The sequence below is a fragment of the Rattus norvegicus genome, chromosome Y (genome assembly GCF_021556685.1).
Source record: "Rattus norvegicus strain SHRSP/BbbUtx chromosome Y, alternate assembly SHRSP_T2T, whole genome shotgun sequence".
NCBI lineage: Eukaryota > Metazoa > Chordata > Mammalia > Rodentia > Muridae > Rattus > Rattus norvegicus.
The window spans coordinates 18,736,675-18,758,998 of NC_141555.1; the positions used below are offsets into that span (position 1 = coordinate 18,736,675).

Below are 22,324 nucleotides of genomic sequence, written 5' to 3' on the forward strand. Positions count from 1 at the left end.
TTCTCTTTGCATCATTAGTGGTTACATGATCTGAATGGCGAAAGTTAGTTAGGGGCTTGGCATGGGAAAAAGATCTAGGAACTTGGAGTGGAGGAGAATCTTCTGTATAATAATTTTATTCACTGTATAATAATTTTATTCACTGGATCATTCCTGTGAAATACAGTTCAATTTCCTAGGTGTTTTTTTGTTTCTCAAAGGGCAGTATTTTCCCAAAAGACCTTTAATTGAAAGAATATTTTATTACATTCTCTTACTGTACATTCCTTTGTAGTGGACTTTACATATATTCCTGAATGAATACTCAAACATTCTGTTTCCAATTCAATTTTTTGCAATGATTTTGGCAACAAAGAAGGCCCAGCTTTAGAGTGAATATAAGTATTATATTTTGTACCTCCTCAAAATGATAAACTCCCAAATCTTCATGTATCCAATATGTATCAAATATCAGTAAAGCAAAGGACAACATGGAGTACAGAATGTGGTTCTGTAGTCCCATTAGATATCAGTTCTAAAATATCTACCTTCCTGTGTTCCCATGGCCAGACCTGAGGGTTTTGGATGTTCTACCATGATCTTTCTTCAGGCCAAACATAAGATTCAGGAGGATGTGCAGGGAGAGGAATGGCTTGAGGTCCAGTGAAACCTCAACTTAAATAGGTTCATAAGAACAGGAGAGAGTCTATTTGGCATTTTCATTTGTGGATTCTACATTCTTGACAAAGTTACGCAGAATAGATGTTAACATTTAACCTACCCTCATAGTTGTAGGAGAAACCAAAAGTGTGTGTTTATATATATATATATATATATATATATATATATATATATATATATATATATATATATATACATATATGTATATATATATGTATATATATATATGTATGTATGTATGTATGTTTGTATTATGTATGTTTGTATATATATATATGTGTGTGTATATATATATATATATATATATATATATATATATATATATATATATATATATATATATATACAGCCACCAAAACTAGAAAAGATTGATGAAGCTAAGAAGTGCATTTTGCCAGGAACAGGATATAGATATTTCCTGAGAGACACAGCTAGAGCTGGTCAACTATATACATGAATGCTAGTGGCAGACAAGTGAACTGAAAACGGACCACTTGTTGGAAGATTTTGAGAAAGGGTTACAAGAGCTGAAGGTGCTTTCAACACCATGAAAACAACAAAGCCAATGAACTAGATCTTTCTGGTACTAGACCAATATTCAAAGAATGTGAACTGACAGACTTATGCCTCCAACTGCATATGTGGCTGAGGATGTCCTTGTTGTGCACCAATGCAAGGAGAAGCCCTTGGTTCTCCCTAGGATTCTCTCCAAGTTCAAAAGCATGCCAAGTGGCCTTAAGGGAAATTAATGAAAAAGGGGAAGGGAACATGTGGGGATCTTATGGGCAGGAAACTGGGAAAGGAAAAAAAGTCATTTTAAATGTAAATATAGAAACATCCAGTTAGAAAAGCAATAAAATTTGTTAAAAAATAAAAAAAAAGGTAAAGAATAGAAGAAAAGAGAACTGCCAGATAATCAATCTATTAACTCGGAAATCTAGAGGATCACTGTCAGGGAAGTGTAGTAGAGTAATACTTGTGGAAAGACTGAAAAGATGTAGTCTCCACTAGAAGCACTTCTCTCTTCCAGATATCAGTATCAGACACAAACTGCACTATTGGAATCCAAAGTATGGAGCAGTTTATACCGAGCTGAGGACACAATACTTTTCTTTCCCTTATTCCTTAGGACATATTCTTCTTGGCAAAAAGAATAAAAGCCATGAGCTCTCAAGAAAACAACTGTACCCTTCCCAACACTTAGCTTTGGGATAAAGAAGTTAATGATATAAACTCTCTGATTTCCAGGAACCATCATAACAGGGAAGTCCAGATGCGTCTGAGAGGCTCCCAGCTCCTGATTCCCATATGAGGAAGGCTCAGATCAATGCTATGTCTTCAGCAAACCCACTATGCCCCTACACAAGACTCACTCAGCTTTCCCATGGACAACATATTTCTTCCTTTTTTAATACCAAGACAGAAGGCCAGCTTCCTTCTCCCCATCTCTGATACCTTCATCCTCTTTGAACTCCCTCCCAAATGGTGGTGTGCTCTGAATCAGAGGCCAATCCATAGAGGTACTGAAGGAATATCTGAGAGGCAGTTGCTTTCACAACAACACATGTGATGTCACAGTAGAGCTAGGGCTCTCCAGGATACAAGAGGTTTTTCAGGGTGGACCTAATGATGATTTCAATGAGACCTGTCATGGCCTACCTGCTAAACAGTTTCAGCCGCTATGTTGACTGAAGGCAATGTATGGACGATAAAACAGTAAATGACCCTGAATTAAGAACCAGATGCCTGGTAAACTTTCACGTTCATCACTCCCATGTTGTATGGGCCCAGAGTGAGAAGAGGGGGACCAGTGGGCAGGTTGTTGATTTCACAGAGGATGGTAGAAATAGGAATCAATTGGGGTAGGTGATAATCATATGGAAGAGAAAGGTTTATGACTTTTATGGTGTATGTCTGATATCACAGATATGTCTGTAAAGCATTATTTTAATGTATTTTAGAATATGGATTGAAGTTAAAGTTGGGTTTTATGTCTTAATTCATAATATAAATTACATGCTTATGTTCTAGGGGAAGATAAATTAATGTATGATATACATTAATGTTGTAATGTTCTAGATTATTTTATGTACTGTATAAAACTGACGTCTGATTTGACATATCCTGCCATGCTGTCCAATGTAGGTAGTTATAACATACATTGGTACTGGCAATTCATAGAGTTCTGTGGACCCAAGACAGGTAGCCTGGTAAAGCTGAGTTACCAGAAAATTGCCAATTGTTTCTAAATGAATGATCTTTCCTTCTTTTTTCCATTACCAACCTATGGATTCAAGGTAGCCATTTGATTGTTTTGCATGCTCACATCTTATTTATATCATGAACAGGTAGCAATGGGTTGTGTATGTCACCAGGAGGTTAGTGGGATCATAGGTCTAAGGGACTCTTGTTGGGCATCGAGGTCAGTGATCTTGTTACCTTTAGTCTCAAGGCAGACATCACTTTGATGTCCATAGCAGTGAAGCCTAGAAAATCATAGGGGAATCCAAATATCCTCTGAAGAGCCAAGAATTTCCTTTTGTTCTTAATGTCCTTTCCTCAGCAACAAGTACAATTATTGTCTCCATAATGTACCATAGACATGTGGAGTATCCAAGCATAATGTCTGTGCATGTACACGATGACGGGCTTCCCTTTTCCCCATTTGATCTCCTGAGACAGACTGATGAATCAGTTGTGTCTTCTGGGCCTATGTACTTGGCTCTAAGTCTTGCGTGAAAATAATTTCAATTACAGTAACTTTTGAAGCTCCTTGGTATCTCGCTCCATGTTTAATGAAAATACTCCCAACTGCGTTGACTATTGCATTAGTGTCTTTCATGGGATGGGGTTTGGCAATAGTCCATTAGGTCTGTCCACATACTTGGACCATTGTTGTTACCTCAGGACAGTCAGCGAAGAGCATCTGAGGCCTACAGCACACAACAGGATAACAGGATTTATGTCAAGTGCGTTTTTCCAACTACACTCCAGTATGGTACAGTAAGAGTATCTGTTAGTGTACAAACGGGACATATAGAAGCCAGGTTCTCAAGAATACACTTGGGAGGGAATAGACAGGCAATATTTAGAATAGAGGCAAAAGGAACACCCATTCAGAGCCTGCCACACATGTGGCCCATACTCATACAGCCACCAAACTACATAAGATGAAGCAGCAAAGATGTGCAGACTGACAGGAACCAGATGTAGATCTCTCCTGAGAGACACAGCCAGATTACAGCAAATAGAGAGGCGAATGCCAGGAGCAAACCACTGTCCTGAGAACGGTACCCCCGTTGAAGGAATCAGAGAAAGGATTGAAAGAACTTGAAGGGGCTTGAGACCCCATATGAACAACAATGCCAACCAACCAGAGCTTCCAGGGACTAAGCCACTACCCAAAGACTATACATGGACAGACCCTGGGATCCAACCACATAGGCAGCAATGAATATCCCAGTAAGAGCACCAGTGGAAGGGGAAGCCCTTGGTCCTGCTAAGACTGAACCCCCAGTGAAGGTGATTATTGGGGGGGAAGGCAGTTATAGGTGGAGGATGGGGAGGGGAACACAAGTATAGAAAGGGAGGGGGAAGGGTTAGGAGGATGTTAGCCGAGAAACCCGGAAGGGGAAAATTTTTAAAATGTAAATAAGAAATACTCAAGTTAATAAAGATGAAAAAAAATAGGAGCCAGGTTGTGGTCTTCCTAGTAGAAAGGCTTCACCTCTCTGGGATGATAGGAGTATAACATGCTGACTCAGAATTAACTCTCTGATTCTTTCACAGAATTGAGGCAGCTAATGTAGCCTTTAGACAAGTGATCCATCCTGAGGCTACAGGGTCCAGTTGTTTGGACAGGTGCACACAAGGGGTTCACGGCCCTAAAGTGTTTTTGTAAATAACTCATGCAATATCATTTCATCTGTTTCATGGACAAACAGATAAAAACATTCTGAGGAACCTTGAAATGTTGGGCTGTAACCAAAACAAACGATCAAGTGTCAAACTCCATACCATCTGTCTCCACGCAGATTCGTCCTAGTACCCTCATGTGTTATGGGGTATTGAGGCTTTGCTATTTCTCCAAAACCCTGGTATCCAGGCAGAGCAATAGCCACCAACACCAAGAAACTCTACAACCTGTCTCATAACCTTTGGAGATGGGACGAATGGGATAACAGCAACATTCTGTGATACAGGTTTCTTTTGACTCCCAATCTTTGCTAAGATTGGTGTCCTCTTAATATAAAAAGGTGAACTTTCCTAGCTCACCCTTGCTAGCTCAGTGATTATAACTCTTGGACCAGTGCCTCAGTTTCCCTTGTTCAATTATTTTTGCGTTTCAGGAAGGAGGAGGAGGTTATCTGTATCTTGTAAGAGTGTCGACCTGGGAAACTTCTGATGCAAGCCACAGACCCGACTGGAGAATTTTGAAATCCTTGGCTGAATAGGGTCTTAAATATTTGCTCACTTTTACATCCCTCTGTAACTGTCATTCAAAATTGGATTTTATCTTCTTTGCCAAAGGGAACCTGAAGAATGCATCTTTCAAGTACAGACAGTCTACATATTTTCCCTGGAGGATTCAGATTTCTGAGTGTATATGTGATAGGAACTATAGGGTAAGTAGCCTCTACACTCTAATGCAAGTCCCTCAGATCTTGGATAGTTTATATCATTAATGGTCCCAGTTTCTTCTCAGGAAATGACAACATCCTCCAGTGAGACTGGCAGGATATCAGGATACCTACCTTTTTCAGCTGGGTATTATATTCTGTAACTCTCCCTTTGCTTCCAGGATGCATATTATTCAATCTGCATAAGCACAAATGAATGGGTCAGTTGAATAATTATGGGATTTTGTTTTAGTACCAGGCATGGGATGATAGTTTCTGTCAATACACCTAGGATTCTTCTTACAAATCTGAAAGATAGTCTAAGTATCTTTTGTATAGGGAGCAGGACTTTCACAAAGGAGATATTCTTTTGGTAAACAATGTTTTGTTTGTTAGTGTCTAACTGTGTCTCATTCTTAGAAAAGATGATGGTTGCTTTCAGTTGATGCAAGAGGTCTCATGCCAGAAGGGAACAGGAAGAAGTAGAGACAATCTGACATGATCAATAACAGGTGAGTTATTATACCCTTGCAAATATTAATGGAATGTTTGCTGCTTCAGAGACATTAAGGGAGTTTTTTTTTTTTTTTTTCGCTACTTTGAATGTTATCGTCTGATCAGGTAATTGTCTTAGTAGATTATTGAGGACTGAATATGTCAATTCAGTGACCAGAAAGAACTCAATTGCTTTTCCACAATATAAGTTTTACCGCAGGCTCCTGGAGTATAGTAGCCTGGGCCCCATTACTATTCTAACTGTAGTACTCAATTTACCTTTTACTTCCAGTTACAGGACTTATTTTTTCAATGTACACCTTGTTTTCAGGAGGCATGTTTGTCTTTCTCCAATGGTTGCTTGGTAATCTCCTGGCCCTTTTCTTGTTTGTTTCATAAAACTTGTTTATCTTTCAGATTTACTGTTAGGTTTGCCACTATTGGCCTTGGTAAGTCTCTTGTCCTCCTGGCTCTCAATCAAATCTCTATTTTCCCACTCATTTTAAACTACCACTAACCACTGAGACTCATCCGTACCTGCACATCCCTCTAATCTTTTTACTTCAAATATCTAGTGCCAACTGAGTGACAAAAGCATTTTTGAACATCTGCCTATGCCCAGGGCCTATGGGACTATTGGTGTAGCTATATGATAAGTCCATAGAAAGTATATTAGAAAAGAATGTTGTTCTTAGGTACCCTGTGTGAACTCACATGCTTTTTACAGGTTTTCTGTCCTCTGAGCTGCTGCATGGAGCCCAGCCAGAAAGTCTGGAAATAGATGACCAGCACCACAGTATCTTGGTCAAGGTCAGAATCCTAAGGGAGGTGTGAGGAATGGAAAATGACTCTCAATACAATTATTGTTATCAGTCAGAGATCCATATATGGATGCAGTACCACATTTTTACTTTCCAACAATTTTCAGTCCCTCTCTTCTGATATGAACAGGGCAGCCAGTAACTGTTGGCAATCATTCTCAATGTGCTGATGAACATAAAAAAACATTTTCTAAGATAGAGATGAGTGTCTGAGCTTTCCCAGAGAAAGAGGGTTTCTGTGTGCTCTAGTATTATTGGTCACTTGTCCTGAAGGAAATACATATCACAACTAAGGATAGGGCCTCCTTACTCAGATCTTTTGTTCTCAAATGAGAAAGATCAGAGGCTAACTGGAGGCAAATAATTGCAGAACTGCACAGACTTAAACCATATTCGAGTGCTCATGCAACAAAGAGCATAGTTGGATCAACTGTAGGTATGCAAGGGACAATTCAGGAGAAGAAGAGGAAAGGGTACTTGGGCATGGTTGAAGCACAGCATGAAGTCACCAATCCGAAAGAGAAGGAGGATAGGTTAGTTCTTCCTCATCTAAATAGATGTGTAGAATTTTTAATGTTTTTTCAGTTGAGCCTTGGTTACTGCAAAACTGATATAATTTATGTATTTTTATTTACATTTTAATTGTTCCTCCCTTTCCCAGTTTCACCTTCCAGAACCAACTATCTTATTCCTATTCCCCTGCTTCTATGAGGGTGCTCCTTATACACCTATCCACCTACTCTCTCCCACCTCCACTCCCTGACATTCCCTACTATGTGATAGTGAGCCTTGACAGGACAAAAACCTCTCCTCCCATTGATGACTGACAAGTCCATCCTCTGCTACATAGGTGGCAAGAGTCATGGGTTAATCTCTGTGTAACCTTGCGATAGTGGTTTGGTCCCTGATATTTCCTGGGTGAAGGTTATTTTTAAAGTTATCACAGATATAATTTTAAGGAAACTGTTGCAAGCCAGAGTGGAACCTGTCATTATCCACCTAAGGACACATCTATGTAAGGAAACTAATTAGAATGGCCAGGAGTGCTAATGACACCCATAAATACCTCTCCTGTTTTCTAGTGGCTTTATGTCCCTGCACTCAGCCATTAAGTGTCAAAAAAAGACCATTCTAACATATAGAATCCATACACAATTCCTTGTCTTTACTGGTCTTCAGGAAATAGTAAAGATAATATGGAAAATGAGTGAGCTGCTTATTATATTTAATCCATAATTCTCAATTCACAATGACAAATAACAGAATGACCAGGAGGACAGAGACAGACAACACTTGAACGAATAAAAGAATATAGGAGACAAATTAATGGTGGCTACAACACAAACATACACTTGGGTCAAGGGTCATTTGGTGACATCTCAATAGAACTTTGATGTCTTTTACCAGCAGCAAAAATTGACCATCACTATGAGTTCAAATAAAAGGTGCTGTATCCAGTATTGCTTCTGGAAGTGACTAAACATTTGGCTATTTCTATAGGAAATTTAGACCAGGGTATCACAGGGGACTCAACCGCTGAGTTGAGTTTCTTTGCTTGGTTCCTGGTTGAATGCCTCAGGTTGCACTCTTGGAAGAAATCTCCACACATCAGGGTCAAAGTCTATGATAAAATGTATAAGTTGCTCAAACTGGTTAGGATTTCAAATAGATGATGCTGTGGCTTCAGAATATTATAGGGTAAAAATTGAAAGACCATTCAATATGACCAAGACTTGGAGGGAAACATTTTCAATAGACTAAGTCTAAATGCAAATTACCAGATTTCATTTTAAAGACAAAGTATACAAGAAAAAAAAAAAAACACATCCTGGTTGACTGATGCAGGGGGAAACAAGAATGCATTTTAACAAGAGTAAAGAACATGCAGTCAGCTAGGTCATTCTGACTCTCATTTTCTAGAAAAGAGTTGTGTGCTCTCCCACAAAACTTTTCAGGACAAGAGGTAGAAACCAGAGACAGCTTCATGTGGGAGAAGATGGAGAAATCTTTGCCCACATACTCAATGTAAAAAGAAAATAGCTAAGCCCATGCGGAATGGGTCTCAAGTCCCTTCAATCTCTTCCAGATCTTTCTCTGATTCCTTAAATGTTCCCATTCTCAGTTCAGTGGTTTGCTGCTGGCATTCGCTTATGTATTTGCTGTATTCTGGGTGTGTCTCTCAGGAGAGGTCAACATTCAGTTCCTGTCAGTCTGTCCTTCTTTGCTTCATCCATCTTGTCTAATCGGGTGGCTGTGTATGTATGGGACACATGTGGGGCAGGCTCTTAATATGTGTTCCCTCTACATTTGTTCTAAATTTTGCCTCCCTATACACTGCCAAGGGTATTCTTGTTCTCCTTTTAATGAAGTAGTGAAGCATTCACATTTTGATCATCCTTTTTGAGTTTCATGTCTTCTGTGCATCTAGAACAACTCAAGCATTTGGGCTAATAGCCACTTATCAATGAGTGCATACCATGTGTGTTTTTCTGTGATTGGGTTACCTCACTAAGGATGATATTTTCCAGGTCCATCCATTTGCCTATGGATGTCATAAAGTCCTTGTTTTTGGTAGCTGAGTAGTATTCTATTGTGCGAATGTACCACATTTTCTGTATCCATGGTTCTGTTGAAGGGCATCTGGTTTCTTTTCACCTTTTGGCTATTATAAATAATGCTGCTATGAACATAGTGGAGCATGTTTCTTTGTTATATGTTGGGGCATTTTTCGGTTGCATGCCCAAGAGAGGTATAGCTTGGTCCTCAAGTAGTATAATGTCCAACTTTCTGAGGAACCTCCAGACTGGTTTCCAGAATGGTTGTACCAGTCTGCAATCTCAACAACAATGGAGGAGGTTTCCTCTTTCTCCACATCCTCGCCAGCATCTTCTGTCACCTGAGATTTTGATCTTAGCCATTCTCACTGGTGTGAGGGGAAATCTCAGGGTTGTTTTGATTTGCATTCCCTCATGACTAAAGATGTTGAACATTTCTTTAGGTGTTTCTCAGTCATAAGGCATTCCTCAGCTATGAATTTTTTGTTTAGCACTGAACCCTCTTTTTTAATAGGGTTATTTGTCTCCCTGCGGTCTAACTTCTTGAGTTCTTTCTATATTTTGTATATAAGGCCTCTATCTGTTGTAGGATTGGTAAAGATCATTTCCCAATCTGTTGGTTGTTGTTTTGTCCTAACAATAATGTCCATTGCCTTACAGAAGCTTTGCAGTTTTATGAGATCCCATTTGTCGATTATTGATCATAGAGCATAAGCCATTGGTGTTTTGTTCAGAAGATTTTCTCCATTGCCCATGTGTTCAAAGCTCTTGCCCATATTTTCTTCTATTAATTTAAGTATATCAAGATTTAAATAGAGGTCCTTGACCCACTTCAACCTGAGCTTTGTACAGGGGGATAAGAATGGCTCAATTTGCATTCCTGTGTATGCTGACTTCCAGTTGAACCATTTGTTGAAAATGCTATTTTTTTTTTGCCATTGGATGGATTTAACGCCTCTGTTAAAGCCCAAGTAAGTATAGGTGTATGGGTTTATTTCTGTTTCTTCAATTCTTTTCCATTGATCGTACTGCCTGTCCTTGTACTGATATCGTACAATTTTATCACCATTGCTCTGAAATACGACTTGAGTTCAGGGATGGCTATTCCCTAGGAGTTCTTTTATTCTTGTGGATAATTTTTGCTCTCCTGTGTTTTTTTTCCAAATGAATTTGCAAATTGCTCTTTCTAACTCTGTGGAGAACTGAGGTCAAATTTTGATGTGGATTTCATTGAATCTGGAGATTGCTTTTGGCACGTTACCACTTTTCAATATTAAACCTCCCAGTCCATTTGCATGGGAGATCTTTCCATTTTTTGAGACCTTCTTCAATATCCTTCTTTCAGACATTTGAAATTCTTGTAATACAGATTCTTTGTTTGCTTGTTCAGAGTCACACTGTGGTTTTTACATTATTTGTGGCTACTGTGAATGGTAGCATTTTTCTAACATATTTCTCAGTCTCTTTATCCTTTGATACAGGAAGACTACTGATTTGTTTGAGTTAATTTTATTTCAAATCACTTTGCTGAATTTGTTGATCAGGCTTAGTAGTTGTCTGGTTGAACTTTTTAGGTCATTTAATTATACTATCTTGTGATCTGAAACTATTGATATTTTGACTTCTTCATTTCCAATTTCTGTCCCTTTGACCTCCTTTTGTTGTCTGATTGCACTGGCTAGGATTTCAAGGAGTATATTGAATTAGTAGGAAGAGACTGTGTAGCCTTGGCTATTACTTATTTTAGTGGGATTGCTTCAAGTCACTCTCCATTTCATTTAATGTTGCCTACACATTTGGTGTATATTGTTTTTACTATGTTTAGCTATAGGCCTTGAATTGCAGTTCTTTCCTAGACTTTTAACATGATGTAGTGCAGAGTATTGTCAAATGCTCTCAGCATTTAATGATATGATCATGTGATTTTATTCTTTGAGTTTTTTTTTTCATATAATGGATTTCTTTGTTAGGTTTCCATGTATTTAGCCATCCTTGCACTCTTGAGATGAAGATACTGGATCATGCCATAAGGGTTGTTTTGATGTGTTCTTGGATTCAGTTTGTGAGAACTTTGTAGAGTATTTTCTCCTCAATATTCATAAGGGATCTTTTTTCGGAAGCTGTCTTTCTTTGTTGCAATTTTTATATGGTTTATTTATAGTCATAATTGTGGTTACATAGAAGGATTTGGGAAGTGTTCCGTCTGTTTCTGTGTCTGTTTTGTGGAATAGTTTACACAATATTGCTGTTAGGGTTCTATGAAGGTCTTTTACTATTCTACACTAAACCCATCTGGTCCTGGGCTTTTTTTTTTTTTTTTCATTGGAAGACTTTTAGTAACTGCTTCTATTTATTTAGGAGTTATGGGATTGTTTACACAGGTTAAATTATCCTGATTTAACTCTGGTACCATGTATTTGTATAGAAAGCTATCCATTTCCTCCATATATTCCAGTTTTGTTGAATATAGGATTTTGAAGTAGGTTCTGATGATTTTTTGAATTTCCTCAGTATCAGTACTTATGTCTCTTTTTTTATTTCTGATTTTGTTACTTTGGATAAACTCTTTCTTCCCTCTGCTGAGTCTGCCCAAGGGTTTATCTATCTTGTTGATTTTTTCAAATAACCAGATCTTGGTTTTGATGATTTTTTGTATGGTCCTTTTTGTTTCTACTTGTTTGATTTCAGCTCTGAGGTTGGATTATTTCCTGCCTTCTATTGTATTTGCTTTTGTTCTGTTCTAGATATTTTAGGTGTGCTGTCCAATTGCTAATATATGCTCTCTCCAGGTTTTTTTTTTTTTTTTGGAGGCAGTCAGAGCTTTTAGGTTTCATCTTAGCACTGCTGTGATGGTGTACCATAATTTTGTGCCTTCGTTTTTATTAAATTCTAAAAAAAATCTTTAATTTATTTCATTATTTATTCCCTGACCAAGTTATCATTGAGCAAAATTTTGTTCAACTTCCATGTATGTGTGGGCTTTCTGTAATTATTTTTCTTATTGAAGACCAACCTTAGTCTGTACTGATCTGATAAAATGCTTGGGATTTTTTTATTCTTCTTGTATCTGTTGAGGCCTCTTTTGTGACTGACTATATGGTGAAATTTGGAGAAGCTACCATGAGGTCCTAAAAAGAATGTGTGTGTGTGTGTGTGTGTGTGTGTGTGTGTGTGTGTGTGTGTGTGTTTGAGGATGAAATGTTCTATAAATATTTTTTAAATCCATTTGTTGCGTGACTTTTTTTTTTTTTTTGGAACTGGGGACCGAACCCTGGGCCTTGCTCATGCTAGGCAAGCACTCTACCGATGAGCTAAATCCCCAACCCCTGGTGCATGACTTTTGTTAGTTTCTCTATGTGTCTTTGTTTCTGTTTCCATGATTTTCCATTGATGAGAGTATGTGGTGGAAATCTCTTACTATTATCGTGTGAGATGCAATGTGTTCTTTCATTTATAGTAAGGTTTCTTTTATGAATATAGGAACCTTTGCATTTGGAGCATAGACATTGAGGACTGAGAGTTCATGGTGGTGGATTTTTCCTTTGATGAATATGAAATGTCCTTCCTAATTTTTATTGATAACTTTTAGTTGATAGTTAATATTATTTGATGTTAGAATGACTACTGCAGCTTCTTTCTTTGAACCATTTCATTGGAAAGTTGTTTTCTATCCTCTCACTCTGAAGTAGTGTCTGTCTTTCCCACCAAGAAATATTTCCTGTATTCAGCAAAATGTTGGGTCCTCGTTACATATCTTTTCTGCTGTTAGTCTATGTCTTTTCATTGGGGAATTGAGTGCATTAATGTTGAGAGATATTAGGGAGAAATGATTGTTGTTTCCATTATTTTTGTTGTTAGAGCTGGAGTTATGTTTGTGTGGCTATCTTCTTTTGGGTTAGTCGAAATTACTTTCCTGAGGTTTTGGGTTTATTTTCTCACCTTGTCTTCGAGGTTTCCATCTACTATCCATTGTAGTACAATATTGTGTAAATTTTGCTTTGTCATGCAATATCTTTGTTTCTCCATCTATGCTATTTGAGAGTTTTGCTGAATATAGTAGACTGATTTGGCATTTGTTTCTCTCAGGGCTTTTTGTCACATATGTACAGGATCTTTGGCTTTCATTTTCTCTGGCATGAAGTCCGGTGCCATTCTGAGAGTTATGCCTTTATATTTTCCTTGACCCTTTTCTCTTAGTGCTTTTAATATTTGTTCTTTGTTTTCGGTATTTGGTTTTTTGACTATTATGTGAGAGGAGGGCTTTCTTTTCTTCTCCAATCTATTTGGAGTTCTATATAATTCTTTTAACATTTACGGGCCATTTTTTACTTTAGGTTCTGGAAGTTTTCTTCCATAATTTTGCTGAATATATTTATTGGCCATTTAACTTGATAATCTTCCGTCTCTTCAACACTTACTATCCTTAGGTTTGATCCTGTTGTTTTACCTCAGACTTACTGGATGTTCGGGGTTAGGAGCCTTTTGTGTTTCACATTATCTTTGATGGTTGTTTCAAAGTTTTCTACGGTGTCTTCTCACCCTGACACTTACTCTTCAATCTATAGTATTCTTTGGTATTGCTTTTGTCTCTGACTCCTCATCAGTTCCCTAGGTGTTCTATCTCTAGGGTTGTCTCCCTTTGTTCCTTTTTATTGTTTCTATTTCCATTTTTAGGGCCTGGATTATTTTGTCCAATTCCTTCACTTGTTTCATTGTGTTTTCCTGTAATTCTTTAAGAAATTATTGTGTTTCTTTCTAATGGGCTTCTACTTGTTTTCCTGTGTTGTCTGTATTTCTTTAAGGTCCTTAAAGTACTCTAAGATCACCATGAGCTGTGATTTTAAATAAAAATCTTGCTTTTAAAGTTTGCTGACCCCCATCCAGGGCTTGCTGTGGTGAGGGAACTTCATTCTGATTATGTCAAGTGTCCTTGGATTCTGCTTCTTACTTTCTTAACCTTGCCCCTCACCATCGTTTTATCTCTGGTGTTAGCTTGTCTTGCTGTCTATGACAGTGGCTTGAGACTCCTGTAAGTCTGCCTGTGTGCACTCGGGAGACTTTTTTTTCCCAGTGGCATTTGTGTGTGATAGAGACCTGTGTCAGAGGGTCAGCTATTGGCACAGGCAGAATCCAGACAGATCCTGTCCTGGACTGCTCATAGGTTCCTTTGTCCAGTAGGCTCCAGGAAGGTAATTTTTGGGCTAGGAAAGTGAGCAAATGTGGTGGTGTCCACTGTGCTCTCAGGACAGTTTGCACTCTGGGAATCCCACTCCCTTCCCACGTGATGTTGTTTTTCTTTTTTCATTCATTCTTTAACTAACTAGCTAAATATGTAATTACTGTATGTATTATGTATTATTATGTATGTATGTTTTTATGTATGTATGTATTGATTTATTCACTTTATATCATAGTTGCTTCCCCCTCTTGGAGTTCTCCTTACATATATTCTTTTTTTAAAATACTTATTTATTTATTTATTTATTTATTTATTTATTTTTACACTCCAGATTTTATTCCCCTTCTGTTCTATTCCCTGGACAGTTCTACATCACATGGTGAATAAACCCTACCCAGCCCACGACACCTCTAAACTTCTTGGAGTTTCTAGTGTCTTGAGTGTTAGGAGCATTTTCTGCTCTCCACACTTCCGCCATCATCTTGTGAAAGGGTAGAATACCCTATGAACATACAATCACCATGATTCATCAAACATCTGTAGGGCTAGCCACTTCCTCTCCCACTGAGTACAAATAACATAGTCTAGTCATGGATGGTGAAGGGTTGCAGCATTAGGACGATTGAGAATCACTCCTTTTATTTAACCACAGATAGTTATAGATACCAACATCCAAATACAGCTACACTGAAGATACTACATCTTTGACTCGCAGAATCTAATTGAGGAGGCAGTGGAAAGAATACACGATCATCTACTGTAAATCATTGTCCCCAGAACATGATTAAAGAGACAAAAGCAAAAACTGTAATAGCAGTGTACTTAAGTGTTGCAGTTTGTTGCAGTTTCCTCTCCAACCCGAATCGGCCAGTACAAAGAAAATGCAACTCAATTAATATGAAAACAATCTAGCATCTAGATTGGGCAGATCCACCCTACACTGTCCTATTCCTAGCTCCCAAATCCCTCATCCCTTGCACCTTTTATTTGCCAGGTCTCCAGCTTCTCCTTCTCCCATGACAACTCTCTCCTCAGTTCTTTCCTTTCTCCTCCCCTTACTCCACCCCTCCTTAGTTCTCCACCTCATGACTCCTCCCCTCTCCTGACTCCTACCCTCTCAATCCCGACTCCTCCCTCTTCCTACATCTCGATGCCTATATCTCAAAGACAAAAGTAGCAACATTAGTGAGAGAAATATTGCTGAAGCTTAAATATCATATAGAACCTCAAATATTAATAGTGGGGGACATCAATGTCCCACTCTCACCAAGGTCAGGTCATTGAGACAGACAGTAAAAAAGAAAACAATAAAAAGAGAAGATTTAACTGACACTGGCTTCAATTAACCAGACCTCAATAATATATACAGAATATTTCACAGGTACACAGAATTACACCCTTTCTTTTCAGTACCTCATGGAACCTTATCCTAAACTGATCATGCTCTCCCTCACGTAAAAAAAATTCACATCAGATACAGAAAGACTGTGCTAACCATTGGATCTTCTCAGAACACAGTGGATTTAAACTGGACTTCAACAATAACAAAAAGCGTATAAACTTATGGAAATTCAATAGCTTGCAACTGAAGAACCACCAGTTCAGAGAAAACTTGAAAAAGCAAAGTCTTCCTAGAATTCAATGGAAATGATGACATATTGTCTCCAAACTTAACGGACATAAGGAAAGCAGTGCTAAGAGGACCGTGCATATGCACCACAGAGCACAGAGGAAAGTAAGAGAATTCTGAGGTCTCACTTCAAAAACCTGCTGTCTATAAAATAAGAAGCTCTGAATGGAATAGAAGATTGTGTAGATTGATAACACTGACCACAGGTAAACTGAGGTAAGATAAACTATGTAAATAGCTCTACAACACCTAAAGAGACACAAACATTAATTAAAAGTTTCCCCACTGAAAGAGCCCCAAGGCAAGATTGTTTAAGCGCAGACTCCTACCAGATTTTCAAAGAACTCTCAACCTACTCCAAAAAACAGAAACAGGAGGAAAATCGCTAAACTTATTCCATGACACCTCACTCACAAAACGACTCAACAAAGAAAGAATTTCAGACGAATTTCTCTTAAGAACATTGGTGGAAAAAATACTAGGTAAAATTATAGAAAACAAAATCCAAGGACATATGAATCCACCATCCAGTTCCATCTAGTAGGCTTCCTCCTGAGGCTGCACGAATGGTTCAGTCTATGAAAATCGATCAAAATGATCGTCCATATAAGCAAACTGAACTGTAAAAATATATTCTACCCTCAGCATTTCACATTAATTTGTGAGGACCACTTGGAATTAACTTTGTTGAATTTGCATATAATGGAATATATATATATATATATGTATATATATATATGTGTGTGTGTATATATTTATGTATATATATATATTGTGAATATATATATGTATGTATATATATATGTGTGTGCATATATATAAATATATATTTATGTATATGTGTGTATATATACATATATAAAATATTACATTATTATAAATTAATCTATTAAATTGTCATATACTAGCATTATACTAATCTAATTAATATTAATATATTATATTAACATATTAAATTGTGATATATTAACATTATGATAATATAATTAATATAAATTATATTAATAGGACAAATTATATATTTATATCATGATAAAATGTAATTAATATTAATATATTATGTTAGTATATTAAATTATTATATAGTAATAATACTATATCTCTCTTACGCTCTTGTTTTTTGAACAGAAGACAGAACCCAGGGTTTTCCTCTTGCTAGGCAAGCGCTCTACTACTGAGCTAAATCCCTAACCCCTCTCTTACCCTCTTCTGACTCTCTATCTAACCCCACTCTCAATCCTCCAGGACCAACTTTCCCCTCCAGCTCTCAGTAATAGGTTCTAGCATTTACTGACCCATTAAAATGGGAAGAAGGATCATATGCGATCACCTGAGTACATGATAGAGGTCTAGTCAGGGCAACCTCCTTTGAGGAAGCAGATAAATATCAGGATACAAATAACATTTGCTGGTGGAAAGTCAAATCTGTATAATGACTTTAAGTATCTATCCAGTGGATTCTGAGAAAATGCGGAAAATTCTTCCTAAAGACTCAGCTGTACTACTTCTGGCCTAATATCGGAAAAGATTTCTGCCATACCACTAGGACATGTGCTCCATCATGTTCCTTGCTTCGTTCTTCATAATGAGCAGAATATAGAATTAAACCAGATGCTCCTCAACCAAGAAATGGCTACCGAAAATTTGGTTCATTTTCACAATGAAATGCAATGCAGCTATGAAAAATAAGGACATTGTGAAGCTTCAGGCAAGTAGATTGAATGAGAAAGTATTGTTCTGAATGGGATAACTGAGACACAAAATAACTTGTACATATTCTTTTATTAGAGGCTATTACCCATTAAGTACAGAATTCACACACTACGATCTATGTAACCAAAGACACTAAAGAAGATGAAAGGCCTAAGAAACTGCTTAAATTTCACTCAGAAGGATGAATAAAATAACGGGAGGAGGCAGATGGAAGGAAAGGATTGGGTGGCTGAGGGGATGGGACAGGAAATGGGATTTGAGGATCTTTTTTTGGGAGAGACGGGCAAGAGGGACAGAGGGCCAAGAAAATGAACTGAAATCAGTGACTGTCCAGGGTGGGTGCTATCTGTGTGATTTGCCTGCAATCTGGGATGGGTGAGGCTACCCTGGCGTCGATCAGGTTGACTTTGGCTGAGACTTGTAGCAATGGGTATACGAATACTGAAATGGTCACTTTCCGTAGCCACGGAGGACCTAAGGTGAAAGGATAAGGACCCAAAATCACCCCCTACATTTTGACCCAAAAATTGCCCTTTCAGGGACAGAGATGAAAGAGGAATGAGGAAATGGCCAAAGGATGAGTGGCCGGATGTGAGACTTATCCTATGGCAAACGGCAAACACTGACATTAATGGTCTTTTCTTGTGTTTGCAGACAGGAGGGTAGCATTATTGTCCTCTGCAAGGCTCCACCAATAGCCGACTGACACAGAAGCAGAGACGCTTGGACAAATATTGGATGGAGCTCAGTGAGTCTAACAGAGTATCTGAAGGAAGGGCTTAGAGAGGCAGAGGAGCACAATGGTCTTCATGTGGGTTCACTAAACCTGTCGCCTGTCCGTGGAATCTGTTTTCCCACCCGGGCTGCGTTTTCAGTACCAGGTGAGAAACGATGAATCCAGTCCTGCAGAGACTTGATGTGCCAGGGCAGAGGGTGCACACGAGGTGTCCTCCTCTCTCTCAGAGAAAAAGGGGAGAGGATAGAAGGAGGGACTGTAAATGGTGGGAGCCTTGAGGAGTGTGGTGACAGGGTAGCATTCAGAATGTTACCTGGTGAATTGATATAACCATTCTAGCAATGGGCACAGGCATAACATCACGGGGATAGTGGTGTGACCTCATTGGGGTGGGGCATGACATCATGGGGGTGGGGCATGACATCGTGGGGGTGGGGGAAGACATCATGGTGGTGGGGAATGATATCATAGGAATGGGGGCATGATATCATGAAGCTTCAGGGAAAGTAGATGAAACTAGGAAAAAAAAACCCGAGAGTGAACTGAGACCTAGAGACAAAAACATGGCGGGCGTTTACCTGTGCATTGTATCAGCTGTGAGATAAATCTTATTCTATCTACAATCTACAAATGCAGAGAGGACACAGGAAAGGAGAAGATGGTGAAGGGGAAAGCATTGACCTCTCTGAAAGGAAAACGGGAACAGATTCTGTGGGTGAATAAGGGTGACTGAGGACAAGAGCAGAGGGTCGGTGAGGAAGATGGAGGGATAGCGCGGTGCAGAGAGAACCGGCCAAAATTAGGGGACATACGGGTAAATGCAGAAACCCGATGGATGCACTGGTTAATTCATGGAATCTAAAGGGCAAACTCCAGAGGATTTACTCTGATAGAGAACGTAGAGTCCGAACCTTCAATCCTTTGAAATCAAGCAAATGGAACCTCAAGGTTGGGGATGGGGCACATTCAGTAGAGTCGTTTTCTGAGGAGGTCAAATGGAGATCCCTGAACAACAGACAGATGCTGAGACAGAGATTATAAAAGCTCAAGCAAATGAGGCCTTCCTGGTACCATAAGCCTCCATCGATATAAATGCACCCGAAAACCCCTTCCCGCTCTCCAAGGTTTGTGGAGCCCTTGTTGGAGTAAAATATGTGCACACTGCGTGTCCCTGAATACCTACTAACAGAGTTGTGACACTAAATAGCTTGGAGCAACTACAAAACTCACTTGCAGGCAGACCAATATTCTGTTGATCGAGTAGTTCCTGGGGACACTTCATCCTTTTGCACCTAGACACTCTAGGAAGCATACATCAGAGATGTGTGTTTGTGTGTTCGTGTGTGTGTGTGTGTGTGTGTGTGTGTGTGTGTGTGTGTGACTGTCTGTCTGTGTGTCTGTGTGTCTGTGTGTGTGTATTTTTATGTGTGTGAGTGTTTGTATGTGTGTGTGTCTTTGTGTGTCTCTCTGTGTTTATATGTGTCTGTATGTGTGTGTCTCTGTGTCTGTGTGTTTGTGTGTGTGTCTGTCTGTTTGTCTATCTGTCTGTGTCTCTCTGTGTCTTTGTGTATGTGTATGTGTCTGTGTGTGTTTGTGTGCATGTTTGTGTGTGCATGTGTGTGTGTGTGTGTGTGTGTGTGTGTTAGTCATGCATAAGCTAACCATCCTCACACACAGACTTTATGGATTGCTTTTCTTTTAAGAAGGTTGGCAAATCTTTCTCTTGTCCTAAGAAAAGATCACCCTGGGTCTCAACTCTTTCTGTGAAGCCATGACAGGTTGAGTGATTTTCATGTATGAGGAGTCTGTCCTATTGAAAATTGCTTTAATGGATACAATAACCCTTGAAAAACACATCTCAACATTTACTTTCCTTAGTCTGATCCCTTGGGGGGATTATTCCAGTAATATTATTATTATTATTATTATTATTATTATTATTATTATTATTATTGTTATTCCAGAATTATTCCACTATATTATTGTTTGTGCTGTTACCAGTTTGCTAATGTTCACTGATGGCAGGAAGATTATGGTTCATGTGTGTCCCATTGGACAGCCATGTTTTAGTTCTTGAAACTGAAAGTTTTATTTACATGTTCCCAAGAGCAAATACATGCAAGGACGCAAAGTTTCTTGGTCTTCTACATGAAAGTGACACCCTCACGTAGTCCTCTGATCTATTTGAGAAACAAAATTTAGATGAGCAATCAAAAGGTCATTGACCAAAGCCCCAAATTAGGGAGAAATAAGACAGTTTTTTACAATGTTTCAGGCTTTGGGGATTGGTAGACATTACATAGCCATCTTTTCATTCATAGCAGGAATATTAAAAATTATTAAATAATAGTAGGCAGAAATTTTTAACAGCATATGTATGCTGGCTAATTTAAATTCCTTATTTCATCACTGGAACATTATATATTCTCTTTCAGGCTCGTATTGAAATACTTTGTTTTTTGAAGTATATGTCTCACTTTTATTTATTTTTAAAATTTTATTTATTTTTTAACTTGAGTATTTCTTATTTACATTTTGAGTGTTATTCCCGTTCATAGTTTATGGGCCAACATTCCCCTAATCCCTCACCTTCCCCTTCTCTATGGGTGTTCCCCTCACCATCCTCCCCACATTGCCGCCCTCCCCCCTACAATCACGTTCAGTCTTAGCAGGACCCAGGGCTTCGTCTTACACTGATGATCTTACTATGATATTCAATGCTACCTATGAGGTCAGAGTCAAGGGTCAGTCCATGTATAGTCTTTAGGGAGTGGCTTAGTCCCTGGAAGCTCTGGTTGCTCGGCATTGTTGTACATATGGGGTCTCAAGCCCCTTCAAGATCTTCCAGTTCTTTCTCTGATTCCTTCAACGGGGGTCCTGCTCTCAGTACCGTGGTTTCCTGCTGGCATTCGCCTCTGTATTGGTTGTATTCTTGCTGTGTCTCTCAGGAGAGATCTACATGTGGTTCCTGTCTGCCTGCACTTCTTTCTTCATCCATCTTGTCTAAATGGATGGCTGTATATGTATGGGCCACATGTGGGACAGGATCTGAATGGGTGTTCCTTCTGTGTCTGTTTTAATCTTTGCCTCTCTATTCCCTGCCAAGGGTGTTCTTGTTCCCCTTTTAAAGAAGGAGTGAAGCATTCACATTTTGATCATCCGTCTTGAGTCTCATTTGTTCTAGGTATCTAAGGTAATTCAAGCATTTGGGCTAATAGCCACTTATCAATGAATACATACCATGTGTGTTTCTCTGTGATGGGGTTACCTCATTCAGGATGATATTTTCCAGTTCCAACCATTTGCCTACGAATTTCATAATGTCATTTTTTGATAGCTGAGTAATATCCCATTGTGTAGATGTACCACATATTCTGTATCCATTCCTCTGTTGAAGAGCATCTGGGTTCTTTCCAGCTCTGGCTATTATAAATAAGGCTGATATGAACATACTGGAGCATGTGTCTTTTTTATATGTTGGGGCATCTTGTGGATATATCCCCAAGAGAGGTATAGCTGGATCCTCAGGCAGTTCAATGTCCAATTTTCTGAGGAACCTCCAGACTGATTTCCAGAATGGTTAAACCAATCTGCAATCCACCAACAATGGAGGAGTGTTCCTCTTTCTCAACATCCTCGCCAGCATCTGCTCTCACCTGAGATTTTGATCTTAGCAATTCTCACTGGTGTGAGGTGAAATCCCAGTGTTGTTTTGATTTGTATTTCCCTTATGAATAAAGATGTGGACCATTTCTTTAGGTATTTCTCAGCCATTCGTCATTCCTCAGCTGTGAATTCTTTGTTTAGCTCTGAACCCCTTTTTTTAATAGGGTTATTTGTCGCCCTGCAGTCTAACCCTTGAGTTCTTTGAATATTTTGGATATAAGGCCTCTATCTGTTGTAGGATTGGTAAAGA

The 22,324-nt window shown here is 38.7% G+C and overlaps 1 long non-coding RNA gene across 1 annotated transcript in view; it reads left to right on the forward strand.

Annotated features, from left to right (window-relative positions):
* Positions 1 to 2,274: 2,274 nt before the first annotated feature.
* LOC147997976 (uncharacterized) overlaps positions 2,275 to 22,324 on the forward strand; it is a 48,902-nt gene continuing 28,852 nt past the window's right edge. The window contains exons 1-7 of the long non-coding RNA XR_015647427.1: positions 2,275 to 2,359; positions 5,010 to 5,285; positions 5,722 to 5,791; positions 6,502 to 6,584; positions 15,740 to 16,175; positions 17,414 to 17,667; positions 18,327 to 18,553. This is a non-coding gene — a long non-coding RNA (uncharacterized LOC147997976). The remainder of the gene's footprint in view (positions 2,360 to 5,009; positions 5,286 to 5,721; positions 5,792 to 6,501; positions 6,585 to 15,739; positions 16,176 to 17,413; positions 17,668 to 18,326; positions 18,554 to 22,324) is intronic.